This window comes from Pteropus alecto, unplaced genomic scaffold (genome assembly GCF_000325575.1).
Source record: "Pteropus alecto unplaced genomic scaffold, ASM32557v1 scaffold3, whole genome shotgun sequence".
In the NCBI taxonomy this organism is placed as follows: Eukaryota; Metazoa; Chordata; class Mammalia; order Chiroptera; family Pteropodidae; genus Pteropus; species Pteropus alecto.
Window position 1 is genome coordinate 28,108,394 of NW_006442484.1, and position 21,730 is coordinate 28,130,123.

The 21,730-nt window shown below is 38.4% G+C and overlaps 1 protein-coding gene across 1 annotated transcript in view; it reads left to right on the plus strand.

Moving 5' to 3' along the window:
- Positions 1–21,730, plus strand: part of FMNL2 (formin like 2) — a 260,260-nt gene that overhangs the window by 4,465 nt on the left and 234,065 nt on the right.

Consider the following 21,730-nt stretch of genomic DNA (forward strand, 5'->3'; position numbering starts at 1 on the left):
AACCCAAAACCTAAATCTGATAAATGCAGATTTGGATCTTCACCGTGCTGTTGTTTTTGGCATGGAGTTAAATACTGATTTGATCTGAAAGGCACTCTTCAGTTTTTCCTAACCAGACAGACTTGAACTACTTTGATTGGGAAGCTTAGCTTTTCCAAACCGGAGGGAGGAGACAATCTGTCAGTGTAGTGCATACACTCAAAATGTAATTGTGAAAGGGACAGGGAAGGCCAAGTTTTAACATTTAAGTTTATTTCCCTCTGCAAGGTGTCATTCCCTTTTCACCACCTCCAAGGAGAGCTCTTGCCATGAAGTCTGCTGAGCAGATGGATGGGTAGGAGTATAGTGAGGCCATCGTCAGATGCGTGCTCATTTGTTTTCTCACATCTTTCTCCTGCTGGGAGGGAAAGGAGGTAGAGAAGTGGGGTAGAGTGTTGCCACTTTGAGCCATTGCAGTCTCATCCTAAGTAGAAACTCCTCGAGCTGTTATATTCTCAAAAGTAGGAATATATGCTCAGGACTGTGCTTGTCATCATTATCTGGGTGCATTTCCCCCCATCTCTCTAATAATGCCAATACAATAAATTTAGGTATCTAGGATAGAAGTTGATAAAGGCTATTCTCTGAATGCAAATGTTTGGCTCCAGTGAGAGACTGGCCGCACTTAAAGCGGATGAAATCTGGGGAGAAAAGGTACGCATGCTCTTAAATCCTTAAGTGATAAGAAGTACTTTTACTTGTAGCCTCTCATTTAGCAAATAGCTTTGGCCTGGGAGGCAGGCAGGAGATGTAGTTTCCAGAATTATATTTGCTGCACCAGCTTGAACAAATTAAACTCTCTGGTCTCTGATTTTCCTCCTCAATAAATAGGAACAAAATTTGACACAATTGTTAGGATAGTCGAGATTTTAAAAAATCATAGCACTTGAAAGCGTAAAATTTCCAGAACATAATGTATTGTAATCCATTAGCCGACTTCATATTTTGAAGAACTTTCGTGTAGAAAAGTGTGTAGCTGTATTCTGTGTGGTCTAGAGAAGAGAATCCAAGGTTGGTGACTGAAAGTTACACAAGCCTAAGGAAAAGTATTCTGATATTTAGAGTTGTCAAAGAGTGAACGGTGGATTTGCTCAGACTGACATCCTTATGGAAAATGCTGACGATTGGGAGGTCTTTCCGAACCCAAGAAGTAGCTAGTGTATTACTGGCTTGAACTGTGTGCCTCACCTGCAGGTTCTAGACATAGAATGAAAGCACCTGAAAGTGGGGATGGATCTTGTAGGTTCCTCCTGGGCTTAAAGAAGAAGTGTAGACTCATGTTTGGGAAATTCATTCAACTTTATAAAAACTGTTGCCTGAAGGGCTTGGTCTTAATGAAATGTGCTCTTCTTTTCATGCCAGGGCTTGGGAAATAAGGACAAGGTGAAGCGGGCTCTCTGGCCCTCATATTTAAGCCAGTAATAGATGTTGTAAAAGTGGCCAGTAAAAGAAGCCCTGATTCCAGATGATTGTCTTTTGCAAGAGGGTGCTGGTACCGAGAATCCTCTTAGGAACAAAACAGTGAATTCTTATAAAAGAACAGACTGGAGTTACTTAGAAGAGAGGGTGAGTTACAAGCTGTGCAGCTGTTCGGCAGCTAAACTCTTGTAGAGTGGCTCTTCCGCTCCAAAATGGGTGACATGTGCCCCTTCCTCCATCACAAGGAGTATGTTCCCAGGCTTATGGGTCATGGTGTCTGTAGAGAGGCTTCCTGCGCCTTTTTAACTCCCACCTACTTAAACAGTGGGGGCAGAGATAACTTGCCTCTTCCCTTGAAGATGATGTCTTTATCTTACGGGGTGATCTTCTTCCCCAGTCACCCATCCTCTTCTCCAGAACCCTCTCTTTCAGCCTAACAGCAGGGACTATGTGGTTTCCAGCAAATATAGTTTGGAAGTAATGTCTAGGGAAGAGCTGGTAGGCCAGAGAGCTATCATGGGCTATGATTCAACTAAGGCCCACAGGTGTAGGCTAAGATGGATGGGAATCTCTTACTTGGGAAATGCTAAGTTCCTACTTGAAGGAACTTAATGTAACACCAGCAACAGGAAAACGACCATTGGCATCAACTCCAGGTAGGCACCTAATCACAAACTCTGTAGTTTCTAGGACATACCAGAGGTGTTCCCCTCATCACATCTTCATTGGTCTTGTGTGGTATGAAACTGACTTTAGTGACTCTTATTTCACATGTAACCTTAGACTACTGTCTTTGCTGAAAAAGCTTTATCATAAGCCCTTGTATCCGTTGCTACAGAAACTAAAAGATTTGAGGTGTTTAGACCCTCCTGTCTCCAGGGGTAATCTGCCCGGACTGACTGCTGTATGATCCGCTGTGCCCATGGCCTGGTTGATACTAAAAACTTATTGGCTTGGGAAAGGTGTCAAATAGTTCACATTTTTTGGCCCTGTGCCTGGTGCTGGGCACTAAGGTGTGACTAGTGTTTGAAGGTAACAGATCTCACCTATCTCTGGTTCTGCCTAGAGTTGAAAGGATTTGCTCAGGAACCTGATTTTTTTCCCCCTTGTCCCTCCCACTCCCCCATGGAGGTTCGGCCAGACACTTTGTTTAAGGTAGGATAATGAAGGGATTGACAAGCTAAAGGTGGTGGCTTTCATGTGGCTGCATGTCGACAGTACCTGGGAGCCTCAAACAATACAGATGTCTAGGTCCCACTCCCAGAGATTCTGATAAATTTGTCTGGAGTTTGACCTGAGCATCAGGACTTTTAAAAGCTCCTTAGGAGATTTGAATGTGCAGCCTTGGCTGAGAGCCGCTGTGCTACAGAAGTGGGTTTCCCCCCTTTTCTGCCTTCCTCGAAACACCAAAAATAAGAATTAAAACGACAGATAAAAGCAGATGAGCGTAGTAGGAAAGGAATTTTTTAAAGAGGTCCCAGAAAGTCCGGGGAAATTAGGCACAGTGGAGAAGGGTTAAACAAAACAAAACTACTCAAGATGTTTGATTCAATCAAAAGCACCAAGATGAGAAATACAGAAAAATGGATCAAATCCTGTTGAATGTTCAAGGGACTTATTTAACTACTTAAGAAATGACCATCAAATAATCATACCGTAAATTTGCGGAGGAAGTTCTGTGTGTTATAGCTACAGAGAAAACAGTGACTCTAAGGTGTACTTCTGGACTAGAAGACTCAATAAATCAATTGTATTTTTGCTTGGGTCTCTATTCTTCAGCCTAATTGTTGGTTCAATGCAGGCCTTTTGCTTTGATCTCCGGTTTTACCACTTACAAAGACTTGACGAGCTTGGCTTCCTGGAGTGAAATTCAAATACACGCGTGAAATGTAAACAACATTCATTTATTAAGAATTCTATAATCAAGGCAAATTGGCATGCTTATATAAGCAATTATCTTTGAGAATAGAAAGATAAATGGGATGCTAGGTCAAGAATGAGCTGACTGTTCCCCATGCTAGACTCTAGTTATTCCTTTTATAGTTATAACATAAGCAAATAGACATTCCTCTCATTCATTATCTTTAGCATTTGTGGTTTGGGGTTTGAGGACAGTGTATGTGGTTTTCTGAGCTGAGAGGGTAGAAGCAATTATTGTCTCATTTTCGTCTAGAAGTATAAATAAATCTTTCAGGGAAATGTAGGTAGTTGGTTTATGACCAGACAAAACTTTCTAGTATTTGAAAACAGGGTGGGAGAAGGTATGGATTTAGATAGGAATAGTAAAGAAGAAGAATGTAGTTTTATTTTGGTGGGGATGGTAAAGAAGACAATTGTTCTACAAAGGCAGAAAGATTGAAAATAACATCATCTGTCTTAGGTGAATGTCATTATTATTTTGTACAGAGGAAGTGTTAGGGTAACTAATAGCAGGAGAGGCTGAATAGAACATGATTAGATTTGTACCATGGTGACACTCAATTTGCACAGTGAGTTCACTGCCAAATGTCTTATTTGTGAAAGCTGGGGAACCTAAATGCAAAGGCCATGAGTCAGGGGAATAGTTTTATGGGTTAGTTTCAGTTGTGGCTTTTTCAGTCTCCGATATGGTCAGCCTTGAGGGTCTTTCAAGGAACCTTTGCCTTTTTAGTGATAATGGAGTATCTTTTCTAATCGGGATTCTTTATCCCCAAGAATTTCTGCCCGGTGAACCTAGGAAGCCAGTGCAGTCCAAATGTCTTAGGACCAGGATGCTATAAATTTGGAATTGGTGATTCCCCGGGCCTTATCGCAGAATCATTATTTTATTGCCAACTAATCAGGCCATCCAAATGCAAACCTGGAGAGGCCATTTAGAACCGTGCAGCTTCCTGGGGTTGTGGAACATTCAGCTTGCCAGTGTTCAGCCACTCCAATGTCCTTTCACAGAAAAAGTTTTGAGTCTCAGGGCTGGCTTTTTGGAAAGCATTTGTTTGATTTAGAAAACTTCATATTATCTGAATTTACCAGGTCCCAATCATTTAATGGAGTAATACTTTAACATTAGACAACTATATTTTTGTCATTTTGCCAGTAATTATCAGAAATTCCAGGGTTGGTTTTTCTGTGCTTTTTCTGTCGATAATGGAGAATTTTAAAAATTCTTTCTTTATTCTTTGGGATGATAAAGAATCATCTTTTAATCATCCTTTAAATGAATCTTTTTAATGAAGAATAACATACAAACAGAATTGGGCCCATGTCATTAAATGTACAGCTTGGTGGGATTTCACAAACTGAACACACTGTTGTAAACAGCTCCTCCTTCAGGAACCAGAATGGTTCCCTGTTTTTCTTTCAACGTGGTTCTACTTGGCTCCTTGCCTCCCTAGCCACAGTCACTCACCTGAACTTACTTTCCAAGTGGCTTGACTTACGTGGAGAAAAGTAGACCACAGGATTGTGCCTTGCGGTCTGACCGTGAATGACTGTCACCGTGAGCTTTCCACCACTTCCTTTGAGAGATTTCCTCAGCCCAAGTAGGCCTGACTGTTAGGAGACATTGACATTGCAGCATCCTGTTGTTTTTAGTTCTATCATCATCAATAACCCTAATGGTATTTCTTTTGCATGTGTATGATATCTCTGTTTTTCATAATACTGAGATGAAGACATTTTGATTTGTGCTCCTAGAGTAAAGCAGAATGGGGAGGGATTTCCACAGTGAAAATGAGCATTCGCAGTTGGGGTGTCAATATGTGGAATTATGTACTTGCAGATACCCATTTTATTTATTCACTCTCAAGCCTGAGTTCTAGCCTTTGGTTTTTGCCATTTTTCTTGACGCTTCTTTTAAAATATTAAAAGGTATATGATTGTGAATTTAATTTTCTGATTCAATTTTCCCAGTAAGACCCTGTTATTCCAGACATCAATCCAACTCCAAAGGTTCTTTGGCCATGTTTGTTAATGGTTTACTTCCATAATCTTCCCTGTAACTTGTGTCCCTCTCGGCCTTCCCCTCGAAGCTTCCACCATGTGGCCAGATCCAACTCTCTTCTTTTTCCTTCCTCGGGCCTGAGTTGGAGTTTGCTTTATCCCTGCCCACAGAACAGTCCTGCACTTTGCCTCTGTATGCCTTTTCTCATGGTGATTCTCTTACTTCTCTGTTCCCTTTGCTTCTCTGTTTATTGGAAACATATCCAGCCTTTAAGGTGTTCTACAGTCTCACCTCTTCCAAATGTCCTTGCAGACCGACATCTGCTTGGGAGAGGTGGGAAAAACAACTCTCCTCTCTTTGATCTCTTGATAGGATGAATAGTATGAATTGTTTCTCTTACTCATGAGGCCCTTGATTAAATATCACCTTGTGTGAGGTGTGACTGTAAAATAAGAGGATGCTTTTATGTGTAGCTTTGTAGTCACTCATTACACTCTTAGCCATGTGTTTATGTCTCTGTTTTATTTGCTAGTTCACATTGTGGGCTCCTGGAAGGCAAGGATCATCATATCTTACAGTTCCTTAAACATTCCACAAATGAAGGGAACAGCACATGGGATATATTCAGCCCACTTTTCTTAAACATTCCAGCATAGTGCTTGGTCCGGGGAAGGGTCTTAGAAGGAAATTACTGACTTGATTAGAGAATGGTGTCCACAGAAGCAGTGCCAGAAATTGAGCAGCTCTCAGAGAACCTATTTAATTGACCACAGTGGGCTGTTGATTGCACAAAATTGGTCTTTGTGTTGAAATGAAACTTTGTCACAAACTCTTACTCATCTTGGTATTCCCCACATCATGTGATTGTAGTAGGTGCCCAAGAATACTAAGTATTCAGAGGTAATAAGATGACATCATGCTTTACCTGACTCCTTATGGAAAACTGGTGAATTAGGAGAAGAGGAGTAGGGCAGTTGAAATGGCCAAAGAAACTCAGTTTTTCACTGTCACTAAGCCAGATTGGTGTGTCATGATGTACTGTCACCAGTGAGTAGTAGCACAGTATTATAGGGCTTTCTTTTAACATAGAACATCCTTCGTGATACTTTTTAAATTTGGACTGAGGCAGGTTTAAGTGAGCAACATTCCTTATTTTGGCAGTTTAGTGCTTTGCTGTTTGCATTGTTTTTAAATTATCTTCTATGAGTTTAAGGGTTCTTAGTAAATGAGGCAAATAGAGCGTGAGGGTGTGTGGCTTGAAGTTATATAGGAAGATGGTGAAGTTTGTGATTTAGTCCTAGATTTTTTGCACTAAAACTCTGGGGGACATTCTACTGTAAAATAATATGTTTATGTGCTCACTCGTATTCTGTCCTTTATGGGCATTATTTCTGATATTCCTGGCAACCCTTGGGGGGAGATATTATCTTCCTTTTACTAATGAGACAGTGAGGCTCTGTGTTACAGTGGCCACTACCAAGTGACCGAGGCAGGATTTGAATCTAGGCCCGTCTGCTGAGAGAACCTGCTGCTTCTGTACTACGCTATGTATATTTTCTGAGTTAGTTATGTCATATGTATGCTTCTTGTTGTTTGTTCTTCATATTCAGTTTAACCCTTTGGACTAAATTCATTAATTCACACAATAGCTGTACTTTGTGTACATGAGTCCAAATTGATGTGATTGTAGGTACACTGAGTTCTCAGGGTCCAGAAGGGAAGTGCCATTTCTATATTTTGAGTATTCAGAAAAAACTTCCTTGGAATAGGAAGTGGAAAGATGCTAGCTTGATCCCAACCAGTACCTAGACTAAAGTTTTTATACTACATTGTGCAGTTTTGCTCTTTTGTCACCGCTTTAAAAGAGCTTCTATTTTAATCTGGCAGTGCTAGGATATTTACTGAGCACTTACTATGTGCCAAGCAGTGTTGTAGGCACTGGGGGATGCAGTGCTGCACAAGGCTGACCAATCATTTGCCTTTGAGGGGTTTACAGTTTAGGGGTGGGAGCGAGCAGTGGGGGAGCCAGACATGAAAGGGTACACAGATACATAAATGGTCTGTTCTGATGCTGCAAAGTGCTAAGAGGAGAATAAACCAGGATGATGTGAGGTGGTGCCCTCTTGGTTAAGATCTGAATGATGGGTTGCTGGTAGTCAGTGTGGGGGGCAGGTAAGAGCCCTCAGGCAGGAGTAGCCAGGGCTCCATTTGTTTCTCCCCTGCTGGCTCAGAGTAGAGTTCCACTAAATCTGAAGTAAATGAAGGGAACAGCATGTGAGTTATATTCAGCCCACTCGACTTCAGACCTTACCTGTGGGGAATCCTCAGGGTGGAGGTGCAGGATTCTGTTTTCTTTGACTGTCAGAACAGCAGTTTCTTGTAAGTGGCTTTGAGCAGTCACAGTTCTGCCCCTTGTTAAATTCAAATGATTTCTAACACATGATCATTGCAGTCTTGTCACTTCTAGGCCCATGGGATGTACAGTTTGAGAACGGAGTATTTGGTTAGTGTGAATATTTGCATTTGCAAGTAAAGGCACTTTGAAGGCTGGTATTTGAAATGGCCCATTTTTGGTGCATGGGTTAACCTGGGTCAGGCAAGGAAGGAAGAAATTCCTTTTTTGCTGTAACTTGCTACTAGCTTGTTGCTCAGGTTTTTTTTCTTTTCTTTTTTTAAAAGATTTTTTTTTAAAAATTTTAAGGGCATGCAAGAGGTTTTTATTCTGAAATTAAAAATAAAAGTTGTGTGTAGTTAAAATGATCCCTAAATTTCCTTAAGTTGTCCATAAAAGTACATTAAGCACAGTTCTAGATCTACAACCCTAGAAAGTAATTCTAATGTAGGTTAAAGTTTGATACCCTCTGAACTTGACTAAAGGAAAAGCGCCGACAGAAAGGCCTGCAGGCAGCCATCTTGGGAGTTCAGACCATTCTGCTTTTAACTCTCAGACCTCTAGCAGTGACTGGAAAATGAGAGGAGAATTCTGATATCTTGCTTGCCTATCAATTCACTCTGTTCAGTATCACAGTAAGTCTTTTCGTTCATGGGAATAGACTTATTTCTTATGAGGACTTTAGGGCAGCCCTCAAGTTAAATGTGGGTTTGATGCAAGTACAGCAATAACAACAATAATATCGCCTATTGTGCATTTTTTAAATCACTTCAGTGAACGTGAAAGGTAGCTCACAATACTGTATCATCTCTGTTTCATATATGAGAACTGAGGGTTAGAGAAGTTAAAGGACTGGCCTGAGGACACATTTCTAGGCATTGGAGCTGAGAATCAACTTTGTTGACTCTGAAGCTGTGCTCCTAACATACTGTTTTGACTCCCAATTGCAAAAATATAAGCATGATAAATATATATGTAGTATTTTGAAGTAAATTGAAAGCCCTCTGAGGGTAAGTGCAATATCTTTTCATCCTGTATTAATTTTGTCGGTATATGCCCAGAACCAACAACCAATAGCAGTTATATATTCATCAAAAAAAAAAAAAAAAAAAAGATAAGAACTGGATGAATAAGCTGTTGTACACTGTTGAAATAGTAAAGGCCAAATAAGCTTGTGATCAATTGGCTATTTTATAGTAACTTTTGTCCTCTGAAGGCTCTCTTTCAGACAACTGTCTCTGAATGTTTGTTTTTAAAATGTGTAATCTCATTCATTCCTGCAACAAATGTTTTGTTTGGGTGTTTTCTTCAAGCCAGACATTGTTAAGATGCTGGAACACAAAGGTGAATAAAGCAGCATCTCTATCTTTGAGGAGTTAACTGCCTAGTGGAAGAGATAGGCATGAAAATGAGATTTTGAAAGGCATTTATCATATGTATGTGCTGTGTATATAATGTGCTATGGAAGTGCAAAGTATTGTAACATTTTAGGTTAACCTGCTAAATCTAGACAAGTCAGTAAATATGGGTGAAAGTTGGGTGAAAGCCCAGATGAAATGAATTCTGCTCAGTCTGAGTACTTAAAGATTCAGGTGTGTGTGTAAATGTACCTGTGCAAACCACTTGGAAGAATCTGGTAAAAAGTGCTAATTTTCACAGACAGCCTTTTAGGTGGTAGAGCATTCTGCTCTGAAGAGTAGCAGACTATGAGGCTTACTCCTAGGTTGCAGGCATCAGAAACTAAATGTCTGCTATACTCACTTTGCTAGAAAGCCTACAGTTTTCTCTACAGAGCTTATTGTAGGGAGTAATGGCACTGGACTATTAGGACCCAGAGTGAGCATTTACACTGAACTATTAAACAAGGCTTAGTTTTTTTAAAAAATACTTGTTTATGAGCACAGTCTTTGCAGTTAGACCTGAGTCTGAATCAGGATTTTGCTGCTTACTGGTTGAGCGATCTCTCTAAGCCCAGTTCACCATGGCTGTCATATGAGTTCGAGAGCTACCTATTTGGGTTGTTGGGAATATTAAATGCTGTTGCTTAGCATAGTCACGTTGTGCAACTTGGGTAAGCACTTCACAAGAAGTGGTGATTCTGATTATTTTGCACTCTTTTTATTTGCCTTTATTAAAACATTAATTTTAGAAGCTAGGCTGTGGACTCTCATAGAACTTGAGTTAAATTATCATCAACCTCAGTGTAAAGAGTGCCCAGAATCGAAATGAAGGTGGCTTGTGCTTGCTGCTCTCATCTTCAGGTTGTATTTACTGACCTTCTTTCATATATGAGTGTTTCCAAAGGCCTGGTCCACTGTATGTAGCCTCTACTTGGATATTTCATCTTGACCCCTGTGTATTTTGTGCTGTCTAGAAAAAAGAGCCAGGTGTTTCAGGGCATTGGATTATTCCGTTTCGGAGCCTAATAGAAGTGTTAGCATTTTCAAAATTGGAGCAGACAACCACCATGCAGTGTACAACAATGTGACTGTGACTTCTAAGCATCTAGTTCACATAAGAAAATACATTCAAGTAGTGACCATTGAAGAAACTGCTGTTGAAGTTTTATTTGGCTCCAGCTGCATTCTGGGATGGATGGAGTCTTCGGGACTTCATTCTAAAATCCAGCAGTGGCAGAAAAAGGATTTATGTAACTTGGGTGTAGATGGCCTTCTGTTTGATTTGATTGAGATGACAGCATTGTTAAATAAAAGCTTTATCCTTGTTTCAAATCAAACATACAGTGCCATCCGACTTGATCTAGGAAAGAAAGTAATGTCATTTACAGGTTGCATTCCCTCAGTAACCCCTTGCTGTATTTTTTTTCCAGAAAGTTCTTTATTAATGTATTTGGGTTACATCCTACATAGTCTGTCTTGCTGAATCAGAGCTAAGCTTATGAAACAAACCAGTCCCAAATCAAATCAATACGCTACCACCATCCAGAAATGAGAGCCTCGAATTTTCTGAAGATGCTTTTTACACCCTCTTCTCTCTTACTCACCAGTGAGGTTAATTTCTTTTTCTCTCAGCTGATGAATGTCATTTTTGCCCTACGTTTTATAGTGGCACTCTACTGTTTAAAGTTTCTGAGATAAAAGAATATTTGACAGAACTTTCAGACTAGTATTAAATAAAATTCTGTATTCTCAGACCTTCGAGGGTCCATAAATCTTGTGGGCTGCAGCTGTGTGCATGTTTTCCTTGGTGCCCTATTTTCATATCAAATAGTTTTAATTTTTGGATTTTAGTAATGAAGGTATGAACCCAATCTGTCAGGCTTCTAGTGGCATTTATTGTAGCCTTGAGCTTAGAATTGCGTGAAAGGATGTAATAAGCCAACTCTAAGACCGTCCAGATGAAAAGGATTATAACTTGGTACAAAAATATTAGCATGCCCGGCCCGGCGTGTGACTCATTCCTTTTAGAGTATCCATTTTGACACCTTTTTTGAATCACACATAAATCACAATGTGGGTATTTTTGGCAGGGCGCTAGACTTTACCCTGATACTGGCAACGGTGACCGCCAAAAGTGAACAAAGAGAATTAGAAATGAAATATAACAGTGTTGCAAATGGTTTTTTTTCTCCTGGAGCAAAAACAAAATTGGGAGCCTGATGATGTCTTTTTCATTGCCCCAAGAAAACTGTTGCTTTATTGCAATGAAAATAAAGCTCTGATGGGTTGTCCCATTCTTTGGCTCTAGGAACTATTCTTATGTTTCCATTCAAGAGTTTTCTTTCCGGAATGCTCTCCCCTACCCTAGGAATAATTTTTTTAGGGCTTAAGGTTTTTCTCATGATGTCCTGGTGACTAAGCCTGTTTTGGGATCACTCCACCCTGAGCTGCATGTAGTCCTTCTGAGAAGAAACTCCCATGCACTGCAAAAGAGCAGCGGAGACACAGGGTGTATCTAGAAATGAAAATTTGACCTTTTGTCTCTCTTTTTCATCTTTCTCTCAAACAGGCCTCCTTTCCGTCTGTGTAAACAGACCCTTGAAATTGTTGTAGTCTATCATGCTGTTAAATGGTTTGAATCACTGCTCCAAATATGTGCTGCCATATTACGCAGAAATCTCCTTTCATACAATTTAATGCTGAAAAGTGTGTGTACTTGCAGCATGTGTTCTTCAATGAGAAATAGTTCTAATGGATATGTTCTTAATGAAATCGTCCCATCATTTCAGACTAGTCAGATAAAATATCCACCTACCTAAAGAGATAAAATGTTACAGATGGAGTCCAAGCTTCTCTGCCTCATTTCCTCCCTTCCCTGTATATGTCATTTCTGCGCACATTTGGCAGAAATTATTTATAATTGTTCGAGTTTATAGAACTAGTCTCATAACTCACGTGTGCTTTTGACTGTGCGCATTTGGTTTGAGAAGTATTCATGTTAATGCATGTAGCTTCGGGTCATTTAACTTGTGAATTATATTCACTGAATGAATGTACCATAAATTATTTACAGTTGGTCTTCATCCTTCCTGGAGTCTGAATTTGCAAATTTGCCTATTCAGTAAATTTACTTATCCCCAAATTAATGCTTACAGTGTTTCTGTGGTCATTCATGAATCACAGAGTGGTGAAAAATTTGAGTCACCTGATGAGCAGTTTCCCAAACAAGGCTACTCCAAGTGCAGTGCTGAAGTGCTGTTCAGTGTTCCTAAGCGCGAGAAGACTGCAATGTGCCTCAAGGAGAAAATACGGGTGCTTTGTTAGGGCATGAGTTAGAGAGATGTTGGCTTTGAGTTCAGAGTTAATCAACAACATATATTAGATAAGGTGTCTTTGAACAAACACACACATAACAATTTTATGTGTTGTGACCAGAGGCTTGCAGAAACCTAACCCTGTATTTCCCCTAGGAGCATTGGTTCAGTATTTGCTAAATCAGTGTTTGCTGTCACTTTCTAGAACATGACCACTGTGAATAATGAGAATCGACTATCTCTTACCTTATTGATGGGCATTTAAGATTATTTACAATTGCTTATTACACATAATGTTACAATCATCCTTGTCTGTGTCACCTGATGCATAGGTGTAAGTTTCTTAAGGTTGTATACATAGAGGTTCAATTGCTGGGTCCTGGGTATGCCTATCTTCAATTTGATTATTGTTGTTGAAATGCTCTGTAAAGTAGTTATTTCCCTTGGTGTAGTTGATGTTAGTGGGGTTTGTTCCCCTCGTCTACTCAGATTGTACCTACTACTCAGAGAATTAACAAATATTTTTCAGCACCTACCAGGTGCTAGAGATTATGAATAATAGCAGTGAGCTGTCATCCAGGAGTTTGTTTCCAGTGATAAGATTTAGAAAGAAAGAAAAAGTAGTTGCCATCTATTTAAACTTTATCTTTGAGATGAGTATGGACTGAGATTGTTTGGACAATGCTTAATGTTATAATAGCAGCTAATATTAATTATCTTTTGTGCTGGACTGGACATCTTTTATTGCATTTAATCTTGGTAACAACCCAAGGGGGTAAGTGCTGTTATTCAATTTTACTGAAGAGGAAACTGAGGTGTGAAGAGATTGAGCAGTTTGTCCAAAGTCACACAATAAGTGACAGAGTCAGGGTTTAAACTCAGGCCCCCTGATGCCTGAGCTTCCAATCTTAACCGTTGCGCCTATATGCCTCAGTTTTCCACTTAATTTCTTACATGTTGCCATGACCTAAAAGGTAATCTGTCTTTATATAACAGATTAAAAACAATTCAGGGGAGTTGGAGAATCATGAAGCAGGACGTAAGTGTGGAGTTTTCTTAAACCAGAGGCAGTGGTGAGGTAGGACGTATAGGGGACCATCATGGCTTTATTATGGATTACCCAATCTGTCTTTGATCTTGGTGGGAGGAATTCTTAATATCTAGAAATTTTTATCACTGTTTATAAGCCACTGAGTAGTTTTAGAAAGAGGAAAATTTGTGAATTCTGTCTGTCCAGTTTATTTGCTCAAGTGAAGATTTCGCTATTTGTACAACAGTTGCATTAATAATCTTAAATACTTTTGAGGCTTTCTAAGGGCCAAGTACTGTTTGAGTGCTCTATTTGAATTTCTCAGAACAATTATATGGAATTTTGATTAATAAATGGCTGAGCAGGATTTGAATGAAGCATTCTGACTGCATAATAATACACATTCAACTACTCTGCACTCCCTTGGTGAAGATGGAGTGGCCTGAAGTAGATATCACTTAGGAAGGTGACATCTTCCGATAATAAGCCACAGGCTGTAAACCCAAAGGCCTGATTATTGAAATGGAACACACTATTTGTGTTAATTTGTCATTATCAGAAAGGAGAAACAACAGCAGCAGCATTATTAAGGGGTGGTCTGTAAGCCACCAATAGCACCATCGTTCTCAGAGGCATCTTACTTGTTCCTAGTCAAGTGAATGGGCTGTATGAGATATTCATAGTAAGGCGAATGAGAAAATTGCTGCCTCATTTCTTAGAATCAGTGACTTTGTTCTTATTAACAAATGATCTATATCTCCTGAAAGGAAATAGTCACGGCTTACTCTGAAAGAATTAAGATTGTTCTTGGAATCAGCATCTTTCAAACTCCTGACTGTAACCTATGCTAAAATGTTTTACATTCATGGCCCAATATATATACATACAGATTCTGTCAATCCGAATAAAAACCAAAGCGAGTTTTCATAAAACAGTACTTATACTAAGTGAATTTTACTCCATTTCCTATACCATTTTATTCTTTTAAAATGTGGTCACCTTATTTCAGATGGAAAAGATGCACTATATGATAAAATTCCAGAAATTGTTCATAATTCCTATTGAAGCAACCTGGTCAGTTTTCCTTCAAACTCCTTAGCTCATAAAGCCCACACAGAAGAAATTGTTTACTCTTTAGATTTGATCATACGACTATTCCTTCGGTCTTTGATGAGTTGCCAATGTCTGTTCCCTATGGTTATGCGAAGATTGGAAACATTTGCTTTATAAAGTTTTTGACTGCATAATGATCGGTGGAGAAGAATTAAGAGTCAAGAGGATATTGAGAAGAGGGCTTACTTGTAGCAGGTATGTTAACATATTTGGATTTGTACCCTCATTTTTTTTCTAGAAAAACATTTATCTGGAAAATACTACACTTACAAAGTAAGGGAAACTTTTTTGATTCTTTAGATCTCTTGAGTTTTGCATATGTGGTGGGAATCTGGATAATAACACAGTTTTGTAAATTTTTTGAAATTTAGCTTGATATTTTCAACTTAATTTTTACTCAATGAAATGTTTCCACTAGAATAAAAGTGAGAAACCAAAATCACAGGGTAGCCATTTGGGGTGTCTGTTCTACGTTGTTCATGGGTGATTTCTAGGCTTTTTGCTTCGTTTCAAATATACTTTAACTTTCTGATAACTTCATAGGTAATGGTCCTTATTTATTATGTCTGTTTTAATCTGCATCCATTCTGCTTGACTTCAGTAATAAAATACTATCACATCGGAAGGTGATTTGATGTTTTGCTTCTATGTGCCTAAATTTTACTGTATATGTGAGGTCTGTAGACTTCACAGAGTAGCACCGTTCTAAAAAAATCATTCATTTTCCTGGGTTTATGTTTCTGATTTATAGTTTAACCATGAGGGCTGGAATGACTTAAACCAGAGGCTTTAATCCCATCTGTGTCAGCCACATCCTTAAGGTCTCCTGTATTTTAACTTCACCATCTGCAAATGGAATAAATAAATAAAGATGTTCTTACCATCTCAGAGCATTGATGTGGAATAAATCCTGCAAAGAGCTTTGGTAGAGGGAAATTGTTTTATATATAATAATGCAGAAAGAGGAATTACAAAGTCTTGTTACTGTAATGTTATCAAATAGAATATAACCATTTACACTAAATGCTAATATTAAGCATATTTAAAAGTAATTTTTTCTACTAATGCCAACAATATATTTTCATTGTGAAAGATTAGAAAACACAGTTTAGAGACAAAATATAAATACTTTTAATTCCATTGCCCAGAGATAAGCACTGTTAACTATTTTGGTGTGTATAGTCTTCCAGTATGGTTTCATTTTCTTGTGTGCATCCATGTCATGAATATCTTTTAACATTCATGTGCATTTTACAGTTTATTTAACTAGTTCCTATTGTTTGAGTCTCATTACTGTCTGACTCTTAAGTTTTGCCAAGATGAATATCCTTGTAGCTGAGCATTGACACATTCTGAATCTTTCCTTAGAATAATGTTGAAAACAGTTTAAAAGGCAGTTCAGAGTGGTGAATTAAATGGGTAGTAGGAGAATTAGATTTGACTTTTAACGTTGCTATTAACTGTTGCTCTAACCTTTACGTCACTTTCTTTCCTGGGCTTCATTTTCCTCCTCAGTAACAGGGGTAAAATGAACCAACTCCTGAAGGGGATTTAATTCTGACCGCAATCACTTGCAGGTATTTTACAGACAAAACTAGGACTGAAAGGGACTCTAGTGTTGCTTCTTCTAATGAATTCTGTGTTTGGAGGTTTACTGTTTTTTTTTGTTGTTGTTCCTGATGCCAAAGGTACTGAGCATGCTGTGGTACTTTAGAGTCGTAGTTATAATCATTTATAATCAGTAATTATGATTAATGGTGTCTGAAGCTGAGCCTGTTCTGACTGTAGGAAATAGTTTTATTGACAAAATCCCACTTAGGAAATTATTGAGTTTAACATTGTTTTCTTTAAAAGTCAGAGACTCATCAATGCGTAAACAAAATGTGGCGTATCCACACAATGGGATACTATTTGGCCATAGAAAGGAATAAAGCACTGATACGTGCTAAGACATAGATGAACTTAGAGAACATTAACTCCAAGAAGCTCATCACAGAAGACCACATATTACATGATTCCATTTATATGAAATGCTCCTAACAAGCAAATCTATAGAGACAGAGTGGATTAGTGGCAGCTTAAGGCTTGGGGAGGGGGTGAACCAGGGTGGGATTTGGGTGGGTAATAGCTAAAGTGTACAGTGTTTCTTGTTGAGGTGATAGAAATGTTCTAAAATTGATTGTGGTGATGGCTGTACAACCCTCGAATGTAGTAAAACCTGTCGTATACTTTAAATGGGTGAATTGTATGGCGTGTGAATTATATCAGTAAAGCTGTTACCAAAAAAAAGTCAGATTCTAAAAGCCTTTGTTTCATGTTTTTAGATGTTTGAATTATAGCTAAATGGAAATTGATTATATTAAACTCCTTATATGTTGCTTCATTTCGTGAGAATCTGTTTGAATCTCAATATGGAAGGATGACTGAATTGCTAGCCTCTTCTTCCCCATGTGGAGTTTGTTTTGAGGGCTTTACTAAGTAATACTTGTTAATTTCAGCACTTTATGATCTATTTCCCTTGTCCCTCGGGGTTTCTGAAGTGTTTGTAAGATACTCATTCTGGATGCTTCTGAAAAATCAGAATTTTAATAGCCTCGTTGGTGGGCTGAGTTTTATAATGGGTATCTGATAGGCAGTGCTGTCCATTAATTGCCATAGCAGTGCTGTCCATTAATTGCCATAGCAGAACCCAAGTAGCTTGGAGTTGATATTTATTGTTCTTGATGTTGTTGGCATTGGAATTCATAGCATTGAGTTTTCTTGGTTATTTGCCTGAGTGTATTAAGGAATTGCTCATGAGGTAGTTGCCTGAGGAGCCTCAGGTACCAGGCACTTCTCTTTTGGGACATTTCTTCCCCTTAGGTATAGTAATTATGGAAAAGTGAATTCAGCTAGGGAAAGCAGAAGTAGGAGTGAGAATTGGTCTGAATTTACAAGCGAGCCATGTTGAACATTTTCACTCAACTTTCCCCATCCTTTGGGAATTTCTACCAAATTCATAAACATTAAGTCTAAAATTCAGTCAAACATTTTGTTTTTCCTTACAAAGACCTATAGAATATGTATGGAGTTACTATTATGTAATTTTGTCTTCAGCCTCTCTTTTGCCATTGCATGCTGTCGTGATATCAGCCAAAGAGCCAGACTTTTAAACAAAAACACTAATAAACCATAGAACATATCTTAGACAATCTTAATGCAGCAAGAGCATATTTGGCAGAATTTCTGAAGCAATTCCATGACTGGTATTTCTAATAAATTAATCTGTTTAGATATGCTTTGGGTACTTTTCCTGGCAAAGTAGTATATTATGTAACTGGAGAAGACTAACTCAGACCTTGGAATTAGCGTATGACTTTGATCTTACATAAATGATTTTCTTCAACAATGTTTCTGTTTAGTATCTGAAAAAAAATCCAGCTTTATTCAAGAAAGTTTTTAGCTGGACAGTTTTCTGTGTTTTTACTGAGAGTTCAGAATTGTCTTTCATAATAAGTGAAATTTATTTATAGGTTCTTGAGAGATTGAGAGGTCTTTTCCTCCCATCTAGAACATCCCTCTGCAAACACTAAATTATAATGTTTAATTAAACTGTGAGGATTCAGAGAATTGAGATATAAAATAAAGTACAAGTATTTATGGACACTTTTTAATCCATATATGGTATTATGCACCTACTATGTGCCTAGCACAAAACATGTAGTTTATTCATTCAGTGAGGATTTATTGGGTGGCTCTGGTTTGCCTGGGCACTATATTAGAGTATACATGTACTTACATATAGTAAATGCTGTAATAGAAATATGTATTAAATGGCAGTATAAGGTGATATATGTTCTTTGGAGGCAGAGTTGGACAAGGAATTAGAAAAGAAAGTGAAGAAAAGTTGACTCTTGAATTGGAGAGTGGAAGATGAATAGGAGGGCTTGGGGTTGGGGAGAGGTGAGGAACACTTTTGGGAGAAGACATTCTAAGAAATGAATGGAAGTACGGTGCATTTTGAGGGAGTGCATGTAGTTGATATTAGAACATAGGATGCCTGTAGAAATGACCAGAGAAGTTGTGATAAAAGCTATGTTTTAAGAATATTATCTGGAAGGAATCTGTTTCTTTTTTTTCCCTTACACCTACAGTACCTGATCTTCCTAGGTGGTCTCCCATCCAAGTACTAATCAGGCCTGACCCTGAGATCAGACGGGATCGGGCATGTTCAGGGCGGCATGGCCATAGACTTGGAAACAATCTTTGGATGGTTTAGACTGGACAAAGTTGGAGCTGGAAAGCTCATTCAAAAGTCTGCTGCTGTAATCAGGCTGTGAATGACTGGGGATAGACAAAATAGGTGTGCATATAAATGAAGAAGGGAAAACCTGAGCATTGGTACCTGAGAAGAAAAGGCAGGACTGGGATTTAAATTGGTTCTTATTTGGATCAGGGACCACTTTGAGATTCTTATGAAAACTGTGGATCGTTATTCCAAGAGAAGTCCATATGTATATCCATATGTATATAAACAAGAACAGGCAGTTCCAGAAACCCATTCACAGATTGTCAGCTCCGTGGATCCCTGGTTCAGAATCCCTTGGTCAGTAGAATGATGGAGAGAAAAGAATAACTCTCATGTTTACTAGAGCCTGGGAATTTAGTAGCTTATGGGTGCAGCCAACAGACTAGGCTAATTGGGTAGAGTATCTTGTATCATAGAAGGATGTATTGAGATTTTGGGGGTGTATTGAGATTTCCCTATAAGAATAACAGTTCATTTACTGCCGGTGTTAATTGTACATGCACTCTGCTTGAGACTGCCTGAAGTAGGATAAAGCATAATAAAGCATACTACTTGACTGGATGCAGGCTCTAGATTAATCCCAGTAGAGCTGCAGTTTCAAATGTAGTGTGCCCTGGTTTAAAATGCTCTGACCAATGATTTGATTTTGCTTGCTTTGTCTAAGAGGCTACAGTCTTATTTTATATCGTCAGTCTTGACTTTAGGCATTTAGTGGGCATTTATGTTCTTAATCTTTGATGAAAATGTGACTACTGGCTGGAGGCCAAGAATGATGCTGAGAAAAAAAAATGCGGATTATTATATCTAAGCAAGTCCTATGTCTATACATTTAAAGCCTTTACACTCATATGTTTCATATTTTTTTTTGACAGAAGTCTTAAGCAATAATTTTGGCATCTGAGGAGTCACTGGGAGAATTTCTTGGATTCCCAAGAGCACTGATAATTTGTAAAACAGGTTGGAAGGGGATTGTGAAATCAGAGTCTGTCTTCTAGGTGTGTGAGGTCATATTGTCTTGCTTCCCGTCTACTAGATTAAAACCACACCTCAGGCTCCAGGAAGCCGACTATGCACCTGGTTCGAAGAGATTTTGTATCCTGGTATTTAAGTTATTTTTGTGTGTGTGTGTGATTTCCATCTGAAAGCTCATTGGTGAGGAAGGTTTACAGGAACTTGTTAGAAATGCAGTGTCTCAGTTCCTGCTCCTAAATTACTGAGTCTTCGTTTTAACAAGATCCCACAAGTGATTAACATATGTGTTAAAGCTCCAGACTTACTGGACCAGTTCACTCACCTACTGTACAGGACCCTGGGCTCTCAGAGCTCAAATGCTTAAGTCAAGGCTTTTCCCATTTGTTTTCTACTTAGAGGTGATGGGGAACATCTGGTCACCATCTTTCATATACAAATTTTTGTGGAATTAAAGATGATTTAGGTGCCTCTTAGCCTTTTCTTTTTAAGCCTAATAATTGAAGTTTGTATAATCTCTTTCCTCATAGAGAAGATTGTCTTTTAGCTTTTCATCCTGTAATGCCTCTGGTCTCTTGTTTCCTAGATGATTTTTAAAAATATTTCTAAAATGAGCAAAATATTCTTATTAAGGTCTGTTGTTAAAACAAAATAACTCCCGATCTATGTATTTTATGTTCTTACTCTTAACATCTAAAGACATTTGGTTTTGGTTCCGTTTGAAAGGTTATTTTTTAAGCAGTAAAAATAGCAACTAATTCTTCCTTGAAGGAACTTCAAACCCAAAAAGTACTGACCTCTGCTGTTTCTGAAGGATGGAACAAGTTGACAGGTGATCTTTGGCATCTCTTTGCATTGGTACTTGGGGCTTATTTTAAGAGAAAGAATGAAAGAAAAGGAATCAATAAAATTAATAAAGGGAGCCAAGAAGACAGGGAAGGGAACTAGATGAATAATCTAAAGCAGAACTATTAAAAGTCAGTCAAATGGGAAATAAGTTTAATGTTGGTGATTGTTTTATGAATCTTTTGGGGACTCAGAATTCCTTGAAGAATTAACTTTTTTCCTCTTGATTTTGGTGAAAAAAAAAAATGCCATAAAATATGTCTTCCTCAGTTTTTTTACTTTTTAAGCATCATGGATTTTTTAAGGCATTGTTTTACCTTTTGGGTGGTTTTAGTCCACACATCTTTGAATTTAAGTTGTAGCTCTAAATGAGATGCGCTTTAGTTTTCTGCAATAAAGTATCCTGTTGAGAAAGGGACTGTAGTCCAGGTAGTATCTTTTAAAATGATTCTTAAAATCATGCCTCTTTAGAAAAAAGATGTTATTTGTGTAGTTTCAGACAGGTATTAGAGCTGGAGAGACTTGGCATATTCAGGATTTATATAACATCTTGTCACAAAGGGAGGAGACAATAGTAGTTAATTCATTAATTATTTCCAATCATATATACATAAGGTCATAGGTTCAGCATTACTTTGCTGGGTTGTAATTTAATGAACCTGAAAGTCCAAATTAGTATCTACAAAAGCCATGTGGCTGATTGGCAAATAAGACTTGGACAAACACACGTTATACAATTAAATTATAGTCTGCTCACCTTTAAGTATGGCTTTCTTTGTATAGTAATGTCTGTATACTTGGTGTCCTGCCATCGCTATTTCATTTAATTGCATCACTGTTAATCCACAAAATTTGTAGGTGTGATAAGGCTGATAGGTGAAGGAGGTAGAGGTTCATTTGTGCAAACACTGCATGCCAATTATCTAAGCCACTAAGACATGCAATTTAGCTTTCCGTGACTGGACATGTATATAGTTAACAAGAAAGCATTTCTCTCTTTC